This window comes from Schistocerca cancellata, unplaced genomic scaffold (assembly GCF_023864275.1).
Source record: "Schistocerca cancellata isolate TAMUIC-IGC-003103 unplaced genomic scaffold, iqSchCanc2.1 HiC_scaffold_827, whole genome shotgun sequence".
Lineage (NCBI taxonomy): Eukaryota > Metazoa > Arthropoda > Insecta > Orthoptera > Acrididae > Schistocerca > Schistocerca cancellata.
In genome coordinates, this window is record NW_026046838.1 from 278,559 (window position 1) to 291,759 (window position 13,201).

Genomic DNA, 13,201 nt, shown 5'->3' on the forward strand with positions numbered 1-13,201 from the left:
GAAACAGTGAAGAGAGTTGGAAAACGGTAAGGTGGACACCTCCAGCAGCATCTGTGTGTCAAATCCGATATCTGGTCGAGGGCTGTAAGATTCAGTATGATGACGTGACAATTCGGGAGTAGCTCACGAACGCAAAGCTGCGGCCTTCTTAGCTCAGTGGTAGAGCACTGGTCTCGTAAACCAGGGGTCGTGAGTTCGACCCTCACAGAAGGCATTCATTTTTTTAACTTTGCTGCTGAGAGCAGAGCTAGCTCGAGCAGCATCTAACAGATGGCAGTGCACTGAATGAAGGGGAAGTTCTACAACCGATAAAGAGTGCTCTAGTTGCATCAGAGGTTTACAGAATGTGTAGGCGGAACACTGTTTTGTATGCATTTTGTAGTATAATGTCATGCTTGGCGATGTCATTCGTTTATGAGCCCCACTACAGTGTGCATGCACGTTATCCATGTGAAGAGGCGTAAGCAGATACTACCATTCTGCGAGGTGCCTGCGAAAAGTATACGAGTTGCATTGATAAAGAGAGCAGAAGTGACCGAAAGTCAAGGCCTCCGTGGCGCAATCGGCTAGCGCGTTCGGCTGTTAACCGAAAGGTTGGTGGTTCGAGCCCACCCGGGGGCGAAATCGTTTTAATCGCCACCGAGGTGAGGACGTATGTCCACTTTGATAGAGATACACAGCTAGTGTGACAATTTGGCTGTGTTTGAATGATGCCACCCAGCCTTATACACATTCAGCCACGTGACAGTGGAGGTAAAAACATGGCCCTATGCGGACGTTCTACCGTTTTCGTATTCATTCGGCATGTGTGACACTGCAGTAGAGCGACGACCACTACAAAAGATGTATTATTTACATTTCATTTCGGCGTATACACCGCGAGTGCCATATGACAGGGCCTCTCTCTCGATGTCGATCTGCATTTGGCGTCTCTTAAGTGTCGGTCTGCAGTAGGCCGCTGTTGGCCGAGCGGCGTGCAGTCGCCTTACATGAAGCCCCCAGTGCCACTGTGGACGATGTAGCCAGAGAGAGGAGTCGAAAGGCGCGTTTCACAGTAGAGCCACGCTATCCCACAAGCTGTGCACTAGGTCACGTTTTGCGCAGACCGCAAACCTTTGGTGGCTTGACGCTCGTCGTCGATCGTAAGGGTGAAACAGTGAAGAGAGTTGGAAAACGGTAAGGTGGACACCTCCAGCAGCATCTGTGTGTCAAATCCGATATCTGGTCGAGGGCTGTAAGATTCAGTATGATGACGTGACAATTCGGGAGTAGCTCACGAACGCAAAGCTGCGGCCTTCTTAGCTCAGTGGTAGAGCACTGGTCTCGTAAACCAGGGGTCGTGAGTTCGACCCTCACAGAAGGCATTCATTTTTTTAACTTTGCTGCTGAGAGCAGAGCTAGCTCGAGCAGCATCTAACAGATGGCAGTGCACTGAATGAAGGGGAAGTTCTACAAGCGATAAAGAGTGCTCTACTTGCATCAGAGGTTTACTGGATGTGTAGGCGGAACACTGTTTTGTATGCATTTTGTAGTATAATGTCATGCTTGGCGATGTCATTCGTTTATGAGCCGCACTACAGTGTGCATGCACGTTATCCATGTGAAGAGGCGTAAGCAGATACTACCATTCTGCGAGGTGCCTGCGAAAAGTATACGAGTTGCATTGATAAAGAGAGCAGAAGTGACCGAAAGTCAAGGCCTCCGTGGCGCAATCGGCTAGCGCGTTCGGCTGTTAACCGAAAGGTTGGTGGTTCGAGCCCACCCGGGGGCGAAATCGTTTTAATCGCCACCGAGGTGAGGACGTATGTCCACTTTGATAGAGATACACAGCTAGTGTGACAATTTGGCTGTGTTTGAATGATGCCACCCAGCCTTATACACATTCAGCCACGTGACAGTGGAGGTAAAAACATGGCCCTATGCGGACGTTCTACCGTTTTCCTATTCATTCGGCATGTGTGACACTGCAGTAGAGCGACGACCACTACAAAAGATGTATTATTTACATTTCATTTCGGCGTATACACCGCGAGTGCCATATGACAGGGCCTCTCTCTCGATGTCGATCTGCATTTGGCGTCTCTTAAGTGTCGGTCTGCAGTAGGCCGCTGTTGGCCGAGCGGCGTGCAGTCGCCTTACATGAAGCCCCCAGTGCCACTGTGGACGATGTAGCCAGAGAGAGGAGTCGAAAGGCGCGTTTCACAGTAGAGCCACGCTATCCCACAAGCTGTGCACTAGGTCACGTTTTGCGCAGACCGCAAACCTTTGGTGGCTTGACGCTCGTCGTCGATCGTAAGGGTGAAACAGTGAAGAGAGTTGGAAAACGGTAAGGTGGACACCTCCAGCAGCATCTGTGTGTCAAATCCGATATCTGGTCGAGGGCTGTAAGATTCAGTATGATGACGTGACAATTCGGGAGTAGCTCACGAACGCAAAGCTGCGGCCTTCTTAGCTCAGTGGTAGAGCACTGGTCTCGTAAACCAGGGGTCGTGAGTTCGACCCTCACAGAAGGCGCTCATTTTTTTAACTTTGCTGCTGAGAGCAGAGCTAGCTCGAGCAGCATCTAACAGATGGCAGTGCACTGAATGAAGGGGAAGTTCTACAAGCGATAAAGAGTGCTCTACTTGCATCAGAGGTTTACTGGATGTGTAGGCGGAACACTGTTTTGTATGCATTTTGTAGTATAATGTCATGCTTGGCGATGTCATTCGTTTATGCGCCGCACTACAGTGTGCATGCACGTTATCCATGTGAAGAGGCGTAAGCAGATACTACCATTCTGCGAGGTGCCTGCGAAAAGTATACGACTTGCATTGATAAAGAGAGCAGAAGTGACCGAAAGTCAAGGCCTCCGTGGCGCAATCGGCTAGCGCGTTCGGCTGTTAACCGAAAGGTTGGTGGTTCGAGCCCACCCGGGGGCGAAATCGTTTTAATCGCCACCGAGGTGAGGACGTATGTCCACTTTGATAGAGATACACAGCTAGTGTGACAATTTGGCTGTGTTTGAATGATGCCACCCAGCCTTATACACATTCAGCCACGTGACAGTGGAGGTAACAACATGGCCCTATGCGGACGTTCTACCGTTTTCCTATTCATTCGGCATGTGTGACACTGCAGTAGAGCGACGACCACTACAAAAGATGTATTATTTACATTTCATTTCGGCGTATACACCGCGAGTGCCATATGACAGGGCCTCTCTCTCGATGTCGATCTGCATTTGGCGTCTCTTAAGTGTCGGTCTGCAGTAGGCCGCTGTTGGCCGAGCGGCGTGCAGTCGCCTTACATGAAGCCCCCAGTGCCACTGTGGACGATGTAGCCAGAGAGAGGAGTCGAAAGGCGCGTTTCACAGTAGAGCCACGCTATCCCACAAGCTGTGCACTAGGTCACGTTTTGCGCAGACCGCAAACCTTTGGTGGCTTGACGCTCGTCGTCGATCGTAAGGGTGAAACAGTGAAGAGAGTTGGAAAACGGTAAGGTGGACACCTCCAGCAGCATCTGTGTGTCAAATCCGATATCTGGTCGAGGGCTGTAAGATTCAGTATGATGACGTGACAATTCGGGAGTAGCTCACGAACGCAAAGCTGCGGCCTTCTTAGCTCAGTGGTAGAGCACTGGTCTCGTAAACCAGGGGTCGTGAGTTCGACCCTCACAGAAGGCATTCATTTTTTTAACTTTGCTGCTGAGAGCAGAGCTAGCTCGAGCAGCATCTAACAGATGGCAGTGCACTGAATGAAGGGGAAGTTCTACAACCGATAAAGAGTGCTCTACTTGCATCAGAGGTTTACTGGATGTGTAGGCGGAACACTGTTTTGTATGCATTTTGTAGTATAATGTCATGCTTGGCGATGTCATTCGTTTATGAGCCGCACTACAGTGTGCATGCACGTTATCCATGTGAAGAGGCGTAAGCAGATACTACCATTCTGCGAGGTGCCTGCGAAAAGTATACGAGTTGCATTGATAAAGAGAGCAGAAGTGACCGAAAGTCAAGGCCTCCGTGGCGCAATCGGCTAGCGCGTTCGGCTGTTAACCGAAAGGTTGGTGGTTCGAGCCCACCCGGGGGCGAAATCGTTTTAATCGCCACCGAGGTGAGGACGTATGTCCACTTTGATAGAGATACACAGCTAGTGTGACAATTTGGCTGTGTTTGAATGATGCCACCCAGCCTTATACACATTCAGCCACGTGACAGTGGAGGTAAAAACATGGCCCTATGCGGACGTTCTACCGTTTTCCTATTCATTCGGCATGTGTGACACTGCAGTAGAGCGACGACCACTACAAAAGATGTATTATTTACATTTCATTTCGGCGTATACACCGCGAGTGCCATATGACAGGGCCTCTCTCTCGATGTCGATCTGCATTTGGCGTCTCTTAAGTGTCGGTCTGCAGTAGGCCGCTGTTGGCCGAGCGGCGTGCAGTCGCCTTACATGAAGCCCCCAGTGCCACTGTGGACGATGTAGCCAGAGAGAGGAGTCGAAAGGCGCGTTTCACAGTAGAGCCACGCTATCCCACAAGCTGTGCACTAGGTCACGTTTTGCGCAGACCGCAAACCTTTGGTGGCTTGACGCTCGTCGTCGATCGTAAGGGTGAAACAGTGAAGAGAGTTGGAAAACGGTAAGGTGGACACCTCCAGCAGCATCTGTGTGTCAAATCCGATATCTGGTCGAGGGCTGTAAGATTCAGTATGATGACGTGACAATTCGGGAGTAGCTCACGAACGCAAAGCTGCGGCCTTCTTAGCTCAGTGGTAGAGCACTGGTCTCGTAAACCAGGGGTCGTGAGTTCGACCCTCACAGAAGGCGCTCATTTTTTTAACTTTGCTGCTGAGAGCAGAGCTAGCTCGAGCAGCATCTAACAGATGGCAGTGCACTGAATGAAGGGGAAGTTCTACAAGCGATAAAGAGTGCTCTACTTGCATCAGAGGTTTACTGGATGTGTAGGCGGAACACTGTTTTGTATGCATTTTGTAGTATAATGTCATGCTTGGCGATGTCATTCGTTTATGCGCCGCACTACAGTGTGCATGCACGTTATCCATGTGAAGAGGCGTAAGCAGATACTACCATTCTGCGAGGTGCCTGCGAAAAGTATACGACTTGCATTGATAAAGAGAGCAGAAGTGACCGAAAGTCAAGGCCTCCGTGGCGCAATCGGCTAGCGCGTTCGGCTGTTAACCGAAAGGTTGGTGGTTCGAGCCCACCCGGGGGCGAAATCGTTTTAATCGCCACCGAGGTGAGGACGTATGTCCACTTTGATAGAGATACACAGCTAGTGTGACAATTTGGCTGTGTTTGAATGATGCCACCCAGCCTTATACACATTCAGCCACGTGACAGTGGAGGTAACAACATGGCCCTATGCGGACGTTCTACCGTTTTCCTATTCATTCGGCATGTGTGACACTGCAGTAGAGCGACGACCACTACAAAAGATGTATTATTTACATTTCATTTCGGCGTATACACCGCGAGTGCCATATGACAGGGCCTCTCTCTCGATGTCGATCTGCATTTGGCGTCTCTTAAGTGTCGGTCTGCAGTAGGCCGCTGTTGGCCGAGCGGCGTGCAGTCGCCTTACATGAAGCCCCCAGTGCCACTGTGGACGATGTAGCCAGAGAGAGGAGTCGAAAGGCGCGTTTCACAGTAGAGCCACGCTATCCCACAAGCTGTGCACTAGGTCACGTTTTGCGCAGACCGCAAACCTTTGGTGGCTTGACGCTCGTCGTCGATCGTAAGGGTGAAACAGTGAAGAGAGTTGGAAAACGGTAAGGTGGACACCTCCAGCAGCATCTGTGTGTCAAATCCGATATCTGGTCGAGGGCTGTAAGATTCAGTATGATGACGTGACAATTCGGGAGTAGCTCACGAACGCAAAGCTGCGGCCTTCTTAGCTCAGTGGTAGAGCACTGGTCTCGTAAACCAGGGGTCGTGAGTTCGACCCTCACAGAAGGCATTCATTTTTTTAACTTTGCTGCTGAGAGCAGAGCTAGCTCGAGCAGCATCTAACAGATGGCAGTGCACTGAATGAAGGGGAAGTTCTACAACCGATAAAGAGTGCTCTACTTGCATCAGAGGTTTACTGGATGTGTAGGCGGAACACTGTTTTGTATGCATTTTGTAGTATAATGTCATGCTTGGCGATGTCATTCGTTTATGAGCCGCACTACAGTGTGCATGCACGTTATCCATGTGAAGAGGCGTAAGCAGATACTACCATTCTGCGAGGTGCCTGCGAAAAGTATACGAGTTGCATTGATAAAGAGAGCAGAAGTGACCGAAAGTCAAGGCCTCCGTGGCGCAATCGGCTAGCGCGTTCGGCTGTTAACCGAAAGGTTGGTGGTTCGAGCCCACCCGGGGGCGAAATCGTTTTAATCGCCACCGAGGTGAGGACGTATGTCCACTTTGATAGAGATACACAGCTAGTGTGACAATTTGGCTGTGTTTGAATGATGCCACCCAGCCTTATACACATTCAGCCACGTGACAGTGGAGGTAAAAACATGGCCCTATGCGGACGTTCTACCGTTTTCCTATTCATTCGGCATGTGTGACACTGCAGTAGAGCGACGACCACTACAAAAGATGTATTATTTACATTTCATTTCGGCGTATACACCGCGAGTGCCATATGACAGGGCCTCTCTCTCGATGTCGATCTGCATTTGGCGTCTCTTAAGTGTCGGTCTGCAGTAGGCCGCTGTTGGCCGAGCGGCGTGCAGTCGCCTTACATGAAGCCCCCAGTGCCACTGTGGACGATGTAGCCAGAGAGAGGAGTCGAAAGGCGCGTTTCACAGTAGAGCCACGCTATCCCACAAGCTGTGCACTAGGTCACGTTTTGCGCAGACCGCAAACCTTTGGTGGCTTGACGCTCGTCGTCGATCGTAAGGGTGAAACAGTGAAGAGAGTTGGAAAACGGTAAGGTGGACACCTCCAGCAGCATCTGTGTGTCAAATCCGATATCTGGTCGAGGGCTGTAAGATTCAGTATGATGACGTGACAATTCGGGAGTAGCTCACGAACGCAAAGCTGCGGCCTTCTTAGCTCAGTGGTAGAGCACTGGTCTCGTAAACCAGGGGTCGTGAGTTCGACCCTCACAGAAGGCGCTCATTTTTTTAACTTTGCTGCTGAGAGCAGAGCTAGCTCGAGCAGCATCTAACAGATGGCAGTGCACTGAATGAAGGGGAAGTTCTACAAGCGATAAAGAGTGCTCTACTTGCATCAGAGGTTTACTGGATGTGTAGGCGGAACACTGTTTTGTATGCATTTTGTAGTATAATGTCATGCTTGGCGATGTCATTCGTTTATGCGCCGCACTACAGTGTGCATGCACGTTATCCATGTGAAGAGGCGTAAGCAGATACTACCATTCTGCGAGGTGCCTGCGAAAAGTATACGACTTGCATTGATAAAGAGAGCAGAAGTGACCGAAAGTCAAGGCCTCCGTGGCGCAATCGGCTAGCGCGTTCGGCTGTTAACCGAAAGGTTGGTGGTTCGAGCCCACCCGGGGGCGAAATCGTTTTAATCGCCACCGAGGTGAGGACGTATGTCCACTTTGATAGAGATACACAGCTAGTGTGACAATTTGGCTGTGTTTGAATGATGCCACCCAGCCTTATACACATTCAGCCACGTGACAGTGGAGGTAACAACATGGCCCTATGCGGACGTTCTACCGTTTTCCTATTCATTCGGCATGTGTGACACTGCAGTAGAGCGACGACCACTACAAAAGATGTATTATTTACATTTCATTTCGGCGTATACACCGCGAGTGCCATATGACAGGGCCTCTCTCTCGATGTCGATCTGCATTTGGCGTCTCTTAAGTGTCGGTCTGCAGTAGGCCGCTGTTGGCCGAGCGGCGTGCAGTCGCCTTACATGAAGCCCCCAGTGCCACTGTGGACGATGTAGCCAGAGAGAGGAGTCGAAAGGCGCGTTTCACAGTAGAGCCACGCTATCCCACAAGCTGTGCACTAGGTCACGTTTTGCGCAGACCGCAAACCTTTGGTGGCTTGACGCTCGTCGTCGATCGTAAGGGTGAAACAGTGAAGAGAGTTGGAAAACGGTAAGGTGGACACCTCCAGCAGCATCTGTGTGTCAAATCCGATATCTGGTCGAGGGCTGTAAGATTCAGTATGATGACGTGACAATTCGGGAGTAGCTCACGAACGCAAAGCTGCGGCCTTCTTAGCTCAGTGGTAGAGCACTGGTCTCGTAAACCAGGGGTCGTGAGTTCGACCCTCACAGAAGGCATTCATTTTTTTAACTTTGCTGCTGAGAGCAGAGCTAGCTCGAGCAGCATCTAACAGATGGCAGTGCACTGAATGAAGGGGAAGTTCTACAACCGATAAAGAGTGCTCTACTTGCATCAGAGGTTTACTGGATGTGTAGGCGGAACACTGTTTTGTATGCATTTTGTAGTATAATGTCATGCTTGGCGATGTCATTCGTTTATGAGCCGCACTACAGTGTGCATGCACGTTATCCATGTGAAGAGGCGTAAGCAGATACTACCATTCTGCGAGGTGCCTGCGAAAAGTATACGAGTTGCATTGATAAAGAGAGCAGAAGTGACCGAAAGTCAAGGCCTCCGTGGCGCAATCGGCTAGCGCGTTCGGCTGTTAACCGAAAGGTTGGTGGTTCGAGCCCACCCGGGGGCGAAATCGTTTTAATCGCCACCGAGGTGAGGACGTATGTCCACTTTGATAGAGATACACAGCTAGTGTGACAATTTGGCTGTGTTTGAATGATGCCACCCAGCCTTATACACATTCAGCCACGTGACAGTGGAGGTAAAAACATGGCCCTATGCGGACGTTCTACCGTTTTCCTATTCATTCGGCATGTGTGACACTGCAGTAGAGCGACGACCACTACAAAAGATGTATTATTTACATTTCATTTCGGCGTATACACCGCGAGTGCCATATGACAGGGCCTCTCTCTCGATGTCGATCTGCATTTGGCGTCTCTTAAGTGTCGGTCTGCAGTAGGCCGCTGTTGGCCGAGCGGCGTGCAGTCGCCTTACATGAAGCCCCCAGTGCCACTGTGGACGATGTAGCCAGAGAGAGGAGTCGAAAGGCGCGTTTCACAGTAGAGCCACGCTATCCCACAAGCTGTGCACTAGGTCACGTTTTGCGCAGACCGCAAACCTTTGGTGGCTTGACGCTCGTCGTCGATCGTAAGGGTGAAACAGTGAAGAGAGTTGGAAAACGGTAAGGTGGACACCTCCAGCAGCATCTGTGTGTCAAATCCGATATCTGGTCGAGGGCTGTAAGATTCAGTATGATGACGTGACAATTCGGGAGTAGCTCACGAACGCAAAGCTGCGGCCTTCTTAGCTCAGTGGTAGAGCACTGGTCTCGTAAACCAGGGGTCGTGAGTTCGACCCTCACAGAAGGCGCTCATTTTTTTAACTTTGCTGCTGAGAGCAGAGCTAGCTCGAGCAGCATCTAACAGATGGCAGTGCACTGAATGAAGGGGAAGTTCTACAAGCGATAAAGAGTGCTCTACTTGCATCAGAGGTTTACTGGATGTGTAGGCGGAACACTGTTTTGTATGCATTTTGTAGTATAATGTCATGCTTGGCGATGTCATTCGTTTATGCGCCGCACTACAGTGTGCATGCACGTTATCCATGTGAAGAGGCGTAAGCAGATACTACCATTCTGCGAGGTGCCTGCGAAAAGTATACGACTTGCATTGATAAAGAGAGCAGAAGTGACCGAAAGTCAAGGCCTCCGTGGCGCAATCGGCTAGCGCGTTCGGCTGTTAACCGAAAGGTTGGTGGTTCGAGCCCACCCGGGGCGAAATCGTTTTAATCGCCACCGAGGTGAGGACGTATGTCCACTTTGATAGAGATACACAGCTAGTGTGACAATTTGGCTGTGTTTGAATGATGCCACCCAGCCTTATACACATTCAGCCACGTGACAGTGGAGGTAACAACATGGCCCTATGCGGACGTTCTACCGTTTTCCTATTCATTCGGCATGTGTGACACTGCAGTAGAGCGACGACCACTACAAAAGATGTATTATTTACATTTCATTTCGGCGTATACACCGCGAGTGCCATATGACAGGGCCTCTCTCTCGATGTCGATCTGCATTTGGCGTCTCTTAAGTGTCGGTCTGCAGTAGGCCGCTGTTGGCCGAGCGGCGTGCAGTCGCCTTACATGAAGCCCCCAGTACCACTGTGGACGATGCAGCCAGAGAGAGGAGTCGAAAGGCGCGTTTCACAGTAGAGCCACGCTATCCCACAAGCTGTGCACTAGGTCAAGTTTTGCGCAGACCGCAAACCTTTGGTGGCTTGACGCTCGTCGTCGATCGTAAGGGTGAAACAGTGAAGAGAGTTGGAAAACGGTAAGGTGGACACCTCCAGCAGCATCTGTGTGTCAAATCCGATATCTGGTCGAGGGCTGTAAGATTCAGTATGATGACGTGACAATTCGGGAGTAGCTCACGAACGCAAAGCTGCGGCCTTCTTAGCTCAGTGGTAGAGCACTGGTCTCGTAAACCAGGGGTCGTGAGTTCGACCCTCACAGAAGGCGCTCATTTTTTTAACTTTGCTGCTGAGAGCAGAGCTAGCTCGAGCAGCATCTAACAGATGGCAGTGCACTGAATGAAGGGGAAGTTCTACAACCGATAAAGAGTGCTCTAGTTGCATCAGAGGTTTACAGAATGTGTAGGCGGAACACTGTTTTGTATGCATTTTGTAGTATAATGTCATGCTTGGCGATGTCATTCGTTTATGCGCCGCACTACAGTGTGCATGCACGTTATCCATGTGAGGAGGCGTAAGCAGATACTACCATTCTGCGAGGTGCCTGCGAAAAGTATACGAGTTGCATTGATAAAGAGAGCAGAAGTAACCGAAAGTCAAGGCCTCCGTGGCGCAATCGGCTAGCGCGTTCGGCTGTTAACCGAAAGGTTGGTGGTTCGAGCCCACCCGGGGGCGAAATCGTTTTAATCGCCACCGAGGTGAGGACGTATGTCCACTTTGATAGAGATACACAGCTAGTGTGACAATTTGGCTGTGTTTGAATGATGCCACCCAGCCTTATACACATTCAGCCACGTGACAGTGGAGGTAAAAACATGGCCCTATGCGGACGTTCTACCGTTTTCCTATTCATTCGGCATGTGTGACACTGCAGTAGAGCGACGACCACTACAAAAGATGTATTATTTACATTTCATTTCGGCGTATACACCGCGAGTGCCATATGACAGGGCCTCTCTCTCGATGTCGATCTGCATTTGGCGTCTCTTAAGTGTCGGTCTGCAGTAGGCCGCTGTTGGCCGAGCGGCGTGCAGTCGCCTTACATGAAGCCCCCAGTGCCACTGTGGACGATGCAGCCAGAGAGAGGAGTCGAAAGGCGCGTTTCACAGTAGAGCCACGCTATCCCACAAGCTGTGCACTAGGTCAAGTTTTGCGCAGACCGCAAACCTTTGGTGGCTTGACGCTCGTCGTCGATCGTAAGGGTGAAACAGTGAAGAGAGTTGGAAAACGGTAAGGTGGACACCTCCAGCAGCATCTGTGTGTCAAATCCGATATCTGGTCGAGGGCTGTAAGATTCAGTATGATGACGTGACAATTCGGGAGTAGCTCACGAACGCAAAGCTGCGGCCTTCTTAGCTCAGTGGTAGAGCACTGGTCTCGTAAACCAGGGGTCGTGAGTTCGACCCTCACAGAAGGCGCTCATTTTTTTAACTTTGCTGCTGAGAGCAGAGCTAGCTCGAGCAGCATCTAACAGATGGCAGTGCACTGAATGAAGGGGAAGTTCTACAACCGATAAAGAGTGCTCTACTTGCATCAGAGGTTTACTGGATGTGTAGGCGGAACACTGTTTTGTATGCATTTTGTAGTATAATGTCATGCTTGGCGATGTCATTCGTTTATGAGCCGCACTACAGTGTGCATGCACGTTATCCATGTGAAGAGGCGTAAGCAGATACTACCATTCTGCGAGGTGCCTGCGAAAAGTATACGACTTGCATTGATAAAGAGAGCAGAAGTGACCGAAAGTCAAGGCCTCCGTGGCGCAATCGGCTAGCGCGTTCGGCTGTTAACCGAAAGGTTGGTGGTTCGAGCCCACCCGGGGGCGAAATCGTTTTAATCGCCACCGAGGTGAGGACGTATGTCCACTTTGATAGAGATACACAGCTAGTGTGACAATGTGGCTGTGTTTGAATGATGCCACCCAGCCTTATACACATTCAGCCACGTGACAGTGGAGGTAAAAACATGGCCCTATGCGGACGTTCTACCGTTTTCCTATTCATTCGGCATGTGTGACACTGCAGTAGAGCGACGACCACTACAAAAGATGTATTATTTACATTTCATTTCGGCGTATACACCGCGAGTGCCATATGACAGGACCTCTCTCTCGATGTCGATCTGCATTTGGCGTCTCTTAAGTGTCGGTCTGCAGTAGGCCGCTGTTGGCCGAGCGGCGTGCAGTCGCCTTACATGAAGCCCCCAGTGCCACTGTGGACGATGTAGCCAGAGAGAGGAGTCGAAAGGCGCGTTTCACAGTAGAGCCACGCTATCCCACAAGCTGTGCACTAGGTCAAGTTTTGCGCAGACCGCAAACCTTTGGTGGCTTGACGCTCGTCGTCGATCGTAAGGGTGAAACAGTGAAGAGAGTTGGAAAACGGTAAGGTGGACACCTCCAGCAGCATCTGTGTGTCAAATCCGATATCTGGTCGAGGGCTGTAAGATTCAGTATGATGACGTGCCAATTCGGGAGTAGCTCACGAACGCAAAGCTGCGGCCTTCTTAGCTCAGTGGTAGAGCACTGGTCTCGTAAACCAGGGGTCGTGAGTTCGACCCTCACAGAAGGCATTCATTTTTTTAACTTTGCTGCTGAGAGCAGAGCTAGCTCGAGCAGCATCTAACAGATGGCAGTGCACTGAATGAAGGGGAAGTTCTACAACCGATAAAGAGTGCTCTAGTTGCATCAGAGGTTTACAGAATGTGTAGGCGGAACACTGTTTTGTATGCATTTTGTAGTATAATGTCATGCTTGGCGATGTCATTCGTTTATGCGCCGCACTACAGTGTGCATGCACGTTATCCATGTGAGGAGGCGTAAGCAGATACTACCATTCTGCGAGGTGCCTGCGAAAAGTATACGAGTTGCATTGATAAAGAGAGCAGAAGTAACCGAAAGTCAAGGCCTC

At 50.4% G+C, this 13,201-nt stretch overlaps 23 non-coding genes across 23 annotated transcripts; all 23 read left to right on the forward strand.

The window, feature by feature from the left end:
- The first annotated feature begins 142 nt into the window (after window positions 1-142).
- Window positions 143-214, forward strand: Trnat-cgu (transfer RNA threonine (anticodon CGU)). The gene has a single exon. It is a non-coding gene; the product is annotated as a tRNA-Thr (tRNA).
- Window positions 215-547: 333 nt separating this feature from the next.
- Trnan-guu (transfer RNA asparagine (anticodon GUU)) lies at window positions 548-621 on the forward strand. Its single transcript has one exon. It is a non-coding gene; the product is annotated as a tRNA-Asn (tRNA).
- Window positions 622-1,292: 671 nt separating this feature from the next.
- On the forward strand, window positions 1,293-1,364 carry Trnat-cgu (transfer RNA threonine (anticodon CGU)). Its single transcript has one exon. It is a non-coding gene; the product is annotated as a tRNA-Thr (tRNA).
- Window positions 1,365-1,697: 333 nt separating this feature from the next.
- Window positions 1,698-1,771, forward strand: Trnan-guu (transfer RNA asparagine (anticodon GUU)). Its single transcript has one exon. It is a non-coding gene; the product is annotated as a tRNA-Asn (tRNA).
- Window positions 1,772-2,442: 671 nt separating this feature from the next.
- On the forward strand, window positions 2,443-2,514 carry Trnat-cgu (transfer RNA threonine (anticodon CGU)). The gene has a single exon. It is a non-coding gene; the product is annotated as a tRNA-Thr (tRNA).
- Window positions 2,515-2,847: 333 nt separating this feature from the next.
- Trnan-guu (transfer RNA asparagine (anticodon GUU)) lies at window positions 2,848-2,921 on the forward strand. The gene has a single exon. It is a non-coding gene; the product is annotated as a tRNA-Asn (tRNA).
- A 671-nt stretch (window positions 2,922-3,592) lies between these two features.
- Trnat-cgu (transfer RNA threonine (anticodon CGU)) lies at window positions 3,593-3,664 on the forward strand. Its single transcript has one exon. It is a non-coding gene; the product is annotated as a tRNA-Thr (tRNA).
- Window positions 3,665-3,997: 333 nt separating this feature from the next.
- Trnan-guu (transfer RNA asparagine (anticodon GUU)) lies at window positions 3,998-4,071 on the forward strand. The gene has a single exon. It is a non-coding gene; the product is annotated as a tRNA-Asn (tRNA).
- Window positions 4,072-4,742: 671 nt separating this feature from the next.
- Window positions 4,743-4,814, forward strand: Trnat-cgu (transfer RNA threonine (anticodon CGU)). The gene has a single exon. It is a non-coding gene; the product is annotated as a tRNA-Thr (tRNA).
- Window positions 4,815-5,147: 333 nt separating this feature from the next.
- On the forward strand, window positions 5,148-5,221 carry Trnan-guu (transfer RNA asparagine (anticodon GUU)). The gene has a single exon. It is a non-coding gene; the product is annotated as a tRNA-Asn (tRNA).
- A 671-nt stretch (window positions 5,222-5,892) lies between these two features.
- Trnat-cgu (transfer RNA threonine (anticodon CGU)) lies at window positions 5,893-5,964 on the forward strand. Its single transcript has one exon. It is a non-coding gene; the product is annotated as a tRNA-Thr (tRNA).
- Window positions 5,965-6,297: 333 nt separating this feature from the next.
- Trnan-guu (transfer RNA asparagine (anticodon GUU)) lies at window positions 6,298-6,371 on the forward strand. Its single transcript has one exon. It is a non-coding gene; the product is annotated as a tRNA-Asn (tRNA).
- A 671-nt stretch (window positions 6,372-7,042) lies between these two features.
- Window positions 7,043-7,114, forward strand: Trnat-cgu (transfer RNA threonine (anticodon CGU)). The gene has a single exon. It is a non-coding gene; the product is annotated as a tRNA-Thr (tRNA).
- Window positions 7,115-7,447: 333 nt separating this feature from the next.
- Window positions 7,448-7,521, forward strand: Trnan-guu (transfer RNA asparagine (anticodon GUU)). Its single transcript has one exon. It is a non-coding gene; the product is annotated as a tRNA-Asn (tRNA).
- Window positions 7,522-8,192: 671 nt separating this feature from the next.
- On the forward strand, window positions 8,193-8,264 carry Trnat-cgu (transfer RNA threonine (anticodon CGU)). The gene has a single exon. It is a non-coding gene; the product is annotated as a tRNA-Thr (tRNA).
- A 333-nt stretch (window positions 8,265-8,597) lies between these two features.
- On the forward strand, window positions 8,598-8,671 carry Trnan-guu (transfer RNA asparagine (anticodon GUU)). The gene has a single exon. It is a non-coding gene; the product is annotated as a tRNA-Asn (tRNA).
- A 671-nt stretch (window positions 8,672-9,342) lies between these two features.
- Trnat-cgu (transfer RNA threonine (anticodon CGU)) lies at window positions 9,343-9,414 on the forward strand. The gene has a single exon. It is a non-coding gene; the product is annotated as a tRNA-Thr (tRNA).
- Window positions 9,415-9,746: 332 nt separating this feature from the next.
- On the forward strand, window positions 9,747-9,821 carry Trnan-guu (transfer RNA asparagine (anticodon GUU)). The gene has a single exon. It is a non-coding gene; the product is annotated as a tRNA-Asn (tRNA).
- Window positions 9,822-10,491: 670 nt separating this feature from the next.
- Window positions 10,492-10,563, forward strand: Trnat-cgu (transfer RNA threonine (anticodon CGU)). The gene has a single exon. It is a non-coding gene; the product is annotated as a tRNA-Thr (tRNA).
- Window positions 10,564-10,896: 333 nt separating this feature from the next.
- Window positions 10,897-10,970, forward strand: Trnan-guu (transfer RNA asparagine (anticodon GUU)). Its single transcript has one exon. It is a non-coding gene; the product is annotated as a tRNA-Asn (tRNA).
- A 671-nt stretch (window positions 10,971-11,641) lies between these two features.
- Trnat-cgu (transfer RNA threonine (anticodon CGU)) lies at window positions 11,642-11,713 on the forward strand. The gene has a single exon. It is a non-coding gene; the product is annotated as a tRNA-Thr (tRNA).
- A 333-nt stretch (window positions 11,714-12,046) lies between these two features.
- On the forward strand, window positions 12,047-12,120 carry Trnan-guu (transfer RNA asparagine (anticodon GUU)). The gene has a single exon. It is a non-coding gene; the product is annotated as a tRNA-Asn (tRNA).
- Window positions 12,121-12,791: 671 nt separating this feature from the next.
- Window positions 12,792-12,863, forward strand: Trnat-cgu (transfer RNA threonine (anticodon CGU)). The gene has a single exon. It is a non-coding gene; the product is annotated as a tRNA-Thr (tRNA).
- The last annotated feature ends 338 nt before the right edge of the window (window positions 12,864-13,201 follow it).